Source organism: Rousettus aegyptiacus, unplaced genomic scaffold (assembly GCF_014176215.1).
Source record: "Rousettus aegyptiacus isolate mRouAeg1 unplaced genomic scaffold, mRouAeg1.p scaffold_m13_p_6, whole genome shotgun sequence".
NCBI lineage: Eukaryota > Metazoa > Chordata > Mammalia > Chiroptera > Pteropodidae > Rousettus > Rousettus aegyptiacus.
Window position 1 is genome coordinate 49,013,403 of NW_023416309.1, and position 10,830 is coordinate 49,024,232.

Genomic DNA, 10,830 nt, shown 5'->3' on the forward strand with positions numbered 1-10,830 from the left:
GGTCACTGACCATCATGGGTCACATCTGTCATTACATTGTGATTTGCAGCCTGAACAGCTGACAGTGAAGTGAAGTTGTACTTAGGTAATTGCTCAGTTAATACACTACGGTATCAATTGTGTGGAATGGTGTGTTGGGGAACCGATGTTATTTAAACTAGTAACTGAAATTGTGCACGCCAGAGTTGTTCAAAGCAAGGACTGCCTATACGTCGAAGAAGTAGATAAATGGAAAGACACAACGAACTCCTAATAACTACGTAGAGTTGAATACAGAGGGTAGGGAGGGACTCGTATTTATTACCCTGCATATTTTTGTAAGACGTCTTACAAATTAATATTGTGATTTTTTTTTAGAGCAAACTAAGGTGGGAGAAAGATACTTCTGTTTCCCACAACTGCATTGCTTGCTTTGTGTGCATCCTAGAAAAGTAAGCAAAAGAGTAATGAGAAGCTGTTAAATAAATAAATGTTTGTTGGAGGTGGGGGACCTATGAAGGTTAACTTAGAATATGTGAAATCATGTAAAATGAAAGTTAATGTGTCAGACAGCTTAGTGTCATGTCCAAAACACCAACTTCATGCCAGCTGACCTGACACTGTCAATAGCAGGATGGCCTTTAGCAAGTTACCTCACCTTCATCAACATTCAGTTTCCTCATCTGTAAGACTGGATATTAATACCTCGCAATTGTTTTATGATAATAGTAGAAAAGCATTTAGACCAGTGACTAACAACTAGTAAATTCTCCAAACATTGAGTCATTCATGCCATGGAGTTCTCTGCTTGTGTCTTCAGATAAAGGCTGTAAGATAGTTGATCCAAATATTTATCACAGTGGGTGGGAAATGGAACCAGATGAACTCAAGTTCTAAACCATTCTAAGATTCTAAATTTTCTAATATATATGGAAAAATCTGTTTAGTTCAAAATAATTTATTATGCTTTAGGACTTTATAATATTTTTAGAATAAACACCATAACATATTCATACATTTAAAGATATACAGACTTTTAATGACTCAGAAAATTAAAACACTTAGCTAACTAAACACAGCCTGTTAGTGTAAATAACTGCGTAACTCCAATCTCTAGCTAATTCAATTGCATTTCTGAACTAACTAGGCAAGAAACTTCTAAGAAAAAGTTCTTGAAGGGGGAAAAATTAGATATCCTTTTTTATTAACATGTCACAAAAAGATTTGAATTATCCTTTATGTACATAAGACCTTACCTAGGATATTTTTAAACTCCATTAAAATGAAGGTTTATAATAAATCACGGGTTCTCCAACATGTAGTAATTGTGCTATTTTACAGATCTGTGACCTTAATCTTAAAGCTTTCCAAAAAATATATCGCTCTTTGTGTTGTTTTTTTCTTTTCATGACACATGGAATACAATGATGAGACTTTGTGCTCAGTTCTTAGCTTGCCAAATGTTAAGGGGCAGATATAATCAAGGAAGTTGGATAAGTAAAATGACAGGTGAATGTATTTCCAAACTCCTGCGATCTGAAATGTCCCTTTCAGCACAGGAAACAATCCCTCATCCAGTGATGTGTCGGTGCTTGCTTTTTCCCTCAAAACAAGATTGCCTCAAATCAGTTTAGTACTATCAATCGAGAGAGATAAAATTGTGGCATACGTATGTAATTTAGTATGCATAATTTTTATGTATTCGACCAGTTGTAGTTTCTAGATTCCCCTCTTTGACCCCAAATTCAAATTCCAGTCAATCTTAGAGCACAATTTTAGTAAGCAGTAACTTTGATCACATTTTGCAAATTACGATTTAAATAGGTGTCCAGCATATTTTAGTTTGGTCGCTAAGATAAGCTGGCAGATAGTATCACTGTATCTGTTGTTACTTCTTCCTCTTATTGAAGAAAGCACTGGACTGCCATGAGAAGATGAGGCGATCCCTGAAAAAGGCTGAATTCTGTAATTCTGCCTACACAAGAGCATTTATTTCCCCTAATATTTTAAGATTATAATTTGAAAGAGCTCATTGAATTACATCTCTTTAGATTCAAATTGTTTTGTATTTGGCATTTCATTTGAAATGACACCACAACCAATTCCCTGATTAGAGTAAGCAAGATGAGGATAAATATTTGAAATATCGTTTATCTCCCCATCTTGGAAAGGGAAAAACAATAGCTCGCCCATGTTCAGGAAGCTGACATGCCCTAGGAATCCAAGCATTGCAACGGAAATAATGAGGCTATTTACCCTGTGCCCCAGTCTTTGGGCAGAAACACGGCTAAGTCAGCCTTGCAGAGAGTCGAGTAGAAAAGACAGCTGCTTTGATTTGTTTAACTTTCTGGAGGAAGAACAAAATAATCATCTGTGGCGCCCAGAACCTAATGTGATTTCCTTGCACCTGGTTATTGCAAACCTTAAAATATTCTAAGGTGTTTTGCTATGGTTCGATATTGTAGGTGAAAGATACAACACTAGTTATTTTAATAACTCATATTAATAAAGTACCTCCCCCAAATTCTACCATAATGCATGAGGTGATGGAGAAGCTGCATTTATTTTAGTAACAAAATCAGCCACCGAAAGGTAAGGACCTAGCCTGTTTTAAAATGCTACTCCGCAGCCTTTATGAGCAGCACAGCCTATTAACAGCCTTGCCAAGAGATTATCTCTCACATCTGATCTGTGTACCTTGCTCAGCATTTAAGCTTTCATTTGTTGCTCAATGAACACATACACCAGCTCTTTATAACCTTAACCTTCTCTAATAAAGTTAATCATTTCATATTTTAACATTTTCTTCTATATTAATTCCCCGGATACATGCCTCCTAAGTTTTCTTTCTCATGCTTCTGTTTTCTGTAGACCCTCCCTGAACTGTTCATGGCCACCTAAAGTTCTAAAGTCAAGAATTAAGCAATGCATGCTGTGGAAACATAAACGGATGCCAGAGATTAAGTGCACTCCCAGACCATCACATGAGGAAGTCTGGGACCCTCTTTCAAGTGAACAACCATAATTGGTGAAAATTATTTATTCAAATAACCTTTGAAGGTCTCTGTTAATTGTCCCAAGGGTATGCAGCAAATGAAACATTTACTCAGGAAAATCTACTAGAGAATTTGTGACACTGGAGCCATGACCCACTCCTTCAATTCCCCTGCCCCAGATCAGTGCAACAGAAACTCCATTCCAGAAATGTGTGGCCAACAACACTGGCCTCCCTGTCCCCGAGTCCCCAGGAAAGGGCTATAGTAGCTCCCGAAGGCTTCCAGCATTCAACACCCCCCATGACACACACATACACAAATGTTGAAAGGCTAAATGCCAGGTGAGTAGAGCCAAAAGGTCAGAGGATCCCTTCCTTCACCCAGCCCCACTCACACAGTAGGGGCATAGTAAGCCAAGAATACTGGGGCCTTGGACTCCCTCACTTACCTCACTCAAAGGGCATAGGTTCCATAGCGGAAGACACAAGCTAAGAAAGCCAGAGGCTATGGCCCCCAACCAGTGCCATCTTCGCAGAGCATGAGTGTCACTCCAAAGAAGCGAGGCACTGTCCCTACTCCCAACACCAGAACAGTAATACGGAGAAGCAGAAATGAAAGAGACATTATTACTGACGTTACAGAAGTAAAAAGATTATGAATGAATAATACGAATAATTTAACTCAGAAAAAAGGGGAAAATTTCTATAAAGACTAATGCGATTGAAACTGACTCAAGAAGAAATCGAAAATCTTAAAAGATTTATAAAAACAGATGTAATTAGTATTTTAAAACCTTTCTGCAAAAAATTTCCCAAGAACAGGTGGTTTCATTTGTAAATTCTACCAAATGTCTAAAGAGAAATTAATACTCGTTCTTCACAAAACTCCTCCAAAAAAATAGCAGAACACTTCCCAACGCATTCTATGAACCTGATACCAAGATAAAGATATCACGAGAAAACTACAAACCAATATCTCTCATGAATATAGATGCAAAAATCCTCAATAAAAATTCTAACAAAATATTAAAAGAACGACATGCCGTAACTATTGCACAATAAGGAATTTGGTCTTTACCCAAGGTTCCTGAAATGAAGCTTCTAAAAATCTTTGGAATTTCCTGATGAAGTGTCTTTGTTATTTATGAACCCCTTGGATCACATCTAATTTTATGCTAATGAGACAACTCACAGCGATCTCGTAGGTAGCTTCAAAATGGAGCTAGTCATGCTGTAAAAACCAACCATGTGATTCATTAGAGAGCCAGAGTTTTGAGCCACATCTTATCCTGACTTCTTAATCTCCTGAGAGTGGGGAGGAGGGAGGAAAGAGCTGGAGACAGAGTTCAATCACATGGCCAATGTTAAATCATTCCTATGTAAGGAAATCCTAATAAAAACTTGGGACACAATTGGTGAAGCTTGCTGGTTAGTGAACACATCAATGTACCTGGAAGGTCACACACATAAATTTTATGAAGGGAAGGCATGGGACCTCTGTGTTTAGATTCCTCCCAAACCTCACATGTCTCTTCATTTGGTTGTATCTATAGTGATTTCCTGAGTTATGTGAATTATTCTGGTGAATTATTAAACCCAAGGGAGTCAGGGAACCTACTGGGCTTATAGCCAGTTGATCTGAAATGACATCAATCTCTTTAAGTTATGGGATCAATACTGTCTGGTCAACAGTTGTCTTTGAGCTCTTCGATACATTTTTTTTCACTGTCTCTAGACTCAATTGTTTCTGCTGAGAGGTCGGCTGTTAATTTTATGGGGTACCCATGTATGGGATGAGATATTTTTCTCTTGCTGCTTTCAAGAGTTTTATCTTGTCTTTGACGTCCATTGTTTTTATCATGGTGTATCTATTCTTGGATCTTTACATTTATACTATTTGGAGTTTGTTGAATTTCCTAGATGTGTAGGTTATTTTTCAATAAATTTGGGAAGTTTTTTATTTTTTGGTATTTTTTCTGCTCCTTTCTCTCTCTTCTCCTTCCAGCATTCCTGTTAGGTGTCTGCTGATGTACTTGATGGTGGCTGTTCATTTTCTTTATTCTTTTTGCTCTCTGTGCCTTAATTGGCATAATGTCTATTGATTTGTCTTCAAGTTCACTAATTCCTTCTTCTGCTAGTTCAAATCCTCTAATGAATTTTTCAATAGACCATTTTTTAGAGACATTTTAGATTCACAGCAAAATTGAGCATTTCCCATATATTCCCTGCCCTGACACATGTATAGCCTCCCCAACGATCAACATCCTGCACCAGGTGCACATTTGTTATAATCGATGAAACTACATTGACAGACCATTATCACGGAAAGTCCACAGCTTATACCAGGGTTCACTCTTGGTGTCATACATTCCATAGGCTGATAAATGTATGATATGTATCCACCATTATATTATCTTACCGAATTGTATCATTGCCCTAAAAATCCTCCGTAATCTGCCTATTCATTCTTCCTTCCTGCCTAATCCTTGGTAACAGTTGATCTTTTTTTTCACTATCTCCATGGTTTTCCTTTTTTCCAGAATGTCATATGGTTGGAATCATGCAATATATAGCCTTTTTAGATAGGTTTATTTCACTTAGTGGTATGCATTTAACATTCCTCGATGTCTTTTCATGGCTTGATGCCTCATTTGTTTTAGTGCCAAATAATATTCTCCCTCTGGATGTATTATAGTTTATTTGTCCATTCACCTACCTACTAAAGGGCATCTAGGTTGCTTCTGAGTTTTGGCAATTATGAATAAACCTGTCATAAACATCTGTGTGTAGGTTTTTGTGTGGACGTAAAGTTTGAATTCATTTGGCTAAATACCAGAGTGCAATTGCTGGATTATGTGGTAAGAATATGTTTAGCTTTGTAAGGAACTGCCCAGCTGCCTTTTAAAGTGGCCATCCCATTTTGCCTTTCTACCAGCAATGAATGAGAATTTCCCTTGCTCCACCTACATCTTCATCAGCATTTGGTGGTGTAAGTGTTCTAGATTTTGGCCATTCTAATGGGTGTGCAGTGGCATCTCACCGTTGTTTTCATTGGCATTTCCCTGGTGACATGCGATAAGCGTCTTTTCATATGCTATTTGCCATCTGTGTATCTTCTTTGGTGAGTTGCCTGTTCAGGTCTTTTGTCCTTTTTAAAATAAAAGTGCTCATTTTTATATAATTGATTTAGATAATAGTCCTTTATCAGATATCTCTTTTGCAAATATTTACTCCCAGACTGTGGCTTGTCATCCTCTTAATCTAGTGAATTTTAAATTCCAATTATCGTATTTTTAAACTCCAGAAATTTCATTTGCTTCTTTATAATTTTTTTCCCTTCATTGATATTCTCTATTTAATCCAACATTGTCATCGTACCTTCCTTTACTTCTTTAATCACATTTTCCTTTAGCTCTGTGAACATATTTATAGTGACTATTTTGAAGTCTTTTTTCCCCCACGGGTGTATAGGTCATACTTTCCTGTTCCATTGCATGTCTCATAATTTTTTTGCTGAAAACTGAACATTTTAGATAATATATTGTAGCAACTCTAGATAACAAGTGGGTTTAATTTTAGTGACTGGCTGTATTATTCTATTGAAGGCGCGCACGCACACGCACACGCACACACAGTTAAGCCTTGAGGTTGCTGATCTTCAGGGAGGCACAGCTCTGGCTGTGCCTACAGTCACCCTGGGCCTGCTGTGGTACTGGGAGGGGTTTCTTCTTCTCTTTCACTGACCACACCCAACTGTTAAACGCACACTAATTTCTAGCTGATTGCTCTATTGTTGTCAAAAGTGCCCTGGGGCATACATTGTTCTACAAATGAACCAAAATTGTGGCTCCTTTGAAGGAATAGTTTCTGAGCTCACTGTCTGATATTTGTTCTGACTTCAGGAGGGCTCCTCCCAGCTGTCTACTTCCTCAATTCTCTCCAGCAAACTAGCCAGCCTACAGTCTAGGCTGTCTGTTAAATCTATGAATCACCTCTCAATTGCCTCTAATCACAACCTGCACTGTTCTTCAGAGTGGCTTTATATTTGAACTTTTCCACTTTCTGTTGTAAGTGAAATCAGTTTTGGGGGGAAGAGATTAGGAGCTGACTGTTTTTACAGGCGGCTTCTTCCCCTGTCTCCCAGGGAAAAATCTCTGAGCCAGAGCTCTGGAACTGGGAATGGCACAAGAGCCAGCTTCTCTCTGACATTCCTGCTCTAGGAGCTGAACGCCCAGAGCAAGCAAGGTGGGGAGGCAGCAGCCTGAGGTCCTCTTGGCTTGAATCTCCTGGCATGGAATCACCGCCCAAGGAGCTGGCTAAAGGCAGGCATGGCCCCAGTGTTCTCCATGCATTTTACCAAAGGTGGAGCCTACACTCCATGAGCCAGAGCTGGGCAGAAGGAAACCTTGACATGTGACCACACTTACCCAGGACTAAGTCTCAGCAACAGGTAGCTGGCTGGAGTCATTAACACTAAAGTCCTTCTCCTCTCAGGGAGAAACTCTCCAACTGGGAGCTTAGGAGCAAGGCAGCCTGTGTTCTTGGCTGCTTCAGTCTGCAGTGGGGTCCTCACCATGCAGAGATGGAGGGATGAGGGAGAGAGAAGTCCTGAGAGGGGACATCACTTGTAAAATTCTTAATCTTTTAGCAGGAAATGAAATGGGACATCTCATGCAGAGTTAATCTTTTTAGTAAACCTAGTTGAGTTTTCTTACCTCTTTTCTTTGGAGAAAAGTCCCTCTCCCTCACATCTGATAATTGCCCCTCTGGCTCAGATCCTCTGGCTATTGATAAGGGTCATCAGCCCATTGTTAAGCAGAAATGGTGTTAAGCCAGACAGGGCTCTTAGAGTCTGAGGTGGGAGGGGACTTCAAACCAAAGGTCTTTCTTTTTACTTTCTAAGAAACATATTTACCAAGTCTGTTGCCCTTTGCTCACTTAATAGGCAAATCAATAGAAATTAATAGATGTATGATTTAAATAATGAGTTTGTATCTTCTTTTCCTTGTCTAGGGACTGAGGTGGCACTTCATCAGGAAACCCAAGACCCCACCCTGACTGAGTCTGAAAGGGAAAGAGCTCCATGAAACCCCTGTAGGCAGGGACTAAGGCCATTCTCAGCAGGAAGCAGATATGGAAGAAGAGGCCTCCCATCCCTCAACCTCCATACTAAGAGGTTAATGACTCTTAGAAAAGAGTTAGGCAGGAAGGTTAGTTAGGGGGTTTCGGGTCTGCCTGCAAAGACACTGAGGTCATCCTATCTTAGAAGGATCAACCCTAGTCTGCCCACAATTAAGCAAGCCTTATGGCATTTTAATTTTTTTTTAAACTCACACAAAGAAACCAGTAGGCAGAGATTTAGGTACCAGTTTAAGCCAGTCACTCACACCTGCGCAATGAAGATCCCCCAACGACCTTCAACTCACCTGAGTCTGATACCATCATTATAATATGATGCATATATTCGGAAGTTTATTATATCACTATAACAGACTGAATTCTGTGAATCAACATGCGCAGAAAGCAAAATGATTAATCACTGAGTCCTGTCAATCTTAGTTATCAATCAAGGAAGCCCACCCCTCTAAGAAAACTAATCGCCCACAGCAAAAAAGGGATAAAAACCCTGAAGTCTTTGTTACCAGGCCTTTTGAGCCACCCTTCTCTTGTTTAGGCTCGCTTTCAGATCTGGAAGGCCAAGATCAGGGTGCCAGCATGGTCAGGTTCTCGTGAAAACCTTCTTCGGGGTTGTAGACTGCCAATTTCTTGCTGTATCCTTACGTGGTGGACCGAGAGAGCTAACTTTCTAGGGCCTGTTTTATAAGAGAACTAATCTCATTCATGAGAGCTCCACTTGTCATGACCTAGGCATCCCCCAAAGTCCCCGCCTCCTAACACCATCACACTGGAAGGTAGGATTTCAGCAGATGCATTTAGGAGGTGGGCAGGATGCAGACATTCAAACCGCAGCACTTACAGCTCTAGTCATACTGTTTTTACTTGACACAGGCCCAAGCACCAAACCGTTGTTTCCCAAAGTATGTTCTAGGAAATGCTAATCTGAAGAGATTACATGAAAAAAGATCCCTTGCTTAATGATTTTCAGGTTACATGAAAATAATTCCAAAGAAAGTTTAGCTTCTAATCTTCCTAGGGCTGTAGAGCAAGATTCAAAGAATGAGTCTTATTGGAGAATGATTTATAAATGTATCCATTACACTAAAGCCAAACATAAACAAGCAATGTGATTCTCATTTTATGGAGAAGCTGAGCCAGTGAAACGGTTACCGTACTAGATTGAATAGTGTCCCCCGAAATCCATGTCCACCTGAAAACCTCAGAATGTGACCTTACTGGGTAATAGGGGTTTTGCTGATGTTAGTTAAGATGAGGTCATAGGGTGGTATTAGGGTGATGCTAATCCAATGACTGGTGTCCTTATAAAAATGGGGAAATTTAGACAGACATAGAAGAGAGAAGCCCATGTGACAACATAGAAACCTAGAGACACACAAGGAAAAACCTGTATCAAGACAGAGGCAAAGCCCAGAGTGATACATCAAAAGCTTAAGACAACCAAGGATTTCCAGAAGGGACCAGAAGAAGCTGGGGAGAAAGAAAAGGAACAGATCTCTCTCCGGAACCTCGGAGGAGACATGGCCCTGTCGACACCTCGAGTTCACAGCCTCCAGAATTATGAATGAAAATTTGTCTGTTATTTTAAGCCACCAGATTTGTGGCACTTTGCAGCCTGAGGGAACTACTACACCAACCATTTAAATGAACTGTTTGCAAATATTTATTCTTGTTTTGAAAAATAACAACAAAGCAATATGGTTTTCTAACTGGGTAGTACTTGATCATTGGTTTAAATTTTACCTAAAAAATACAGTTGATCTAGAGGTGTCTCAAGGCCATGGGCACAGTATTATTACCAGTGGATTTTATGTTGTGTGAAAGAATTGTGAGTCTTTGTTTCTTATGGGTTAAATGCTCATGAATTTGGGGTAAACTCTGCATTCTCTTTCCAGTCCATATTAACTTTTAAAATTTTATTAGTAAAAAAAAAAAAAAAACATTAAAGATTTTTTTCAAACATTTCTGGGGTTAAGTTTACTTATTTTTTTATTATTTTCTGATATATTGCCAATGGAAGTCTAGCTCGTTCTGAAAATAAGGTCTTTTGATTAACTAATCCCTCAGAGACGACATATGGTAACCAGATTAAAGATTAAAACGAGGACATAAAATTGGCCTTCGTCAGAGGACTATGAGCTTCCCTCTTCCAAGCCTCAAACTTTATCACAAATGAGCATAATCTCCTCACCCACAGATGGCTGCTGGCCTCAGAAAAGTGACAAAGGCCAAACAAGTATCATGAGCATTTATCCCACTTGCCTTCTTCTTTTAGGGATTGGGATTCTGTGAGGGGAAGCTGGGTGAAAAGGGAAGGAATCTTTTAAAGACAATTTTAGGTCCCCAAAGAAAAATATTTCTTTAAAACTGTGGACTGTCCCAAAGGCATAGAGACCACACCTGCTCTTATTTTCAGAAGCAGTGATGGCTATTAAGTCAAAAAATCGTAAGTCGAACCATCGTAAGCCAGAGACCATGTATCCACAAGGGGTATCACTTAAAACCATACATTCGACATTGTCTCAACACAGCTGTAATTGCAGAACCAGCTCAAGATGTCCTATTCTGTTTAACGAAATACTGAGTTGCTTTTCAGAGACAACAGACCAAAGCCGCAAGTCATACAGCCAAAGTATGTGTAGAGGAGAGAACTTTGACCTCTAGCTGCATGGAACCAAGGTCACCCCCCTCCCATCACCACACACACAGAACCAAAAGAC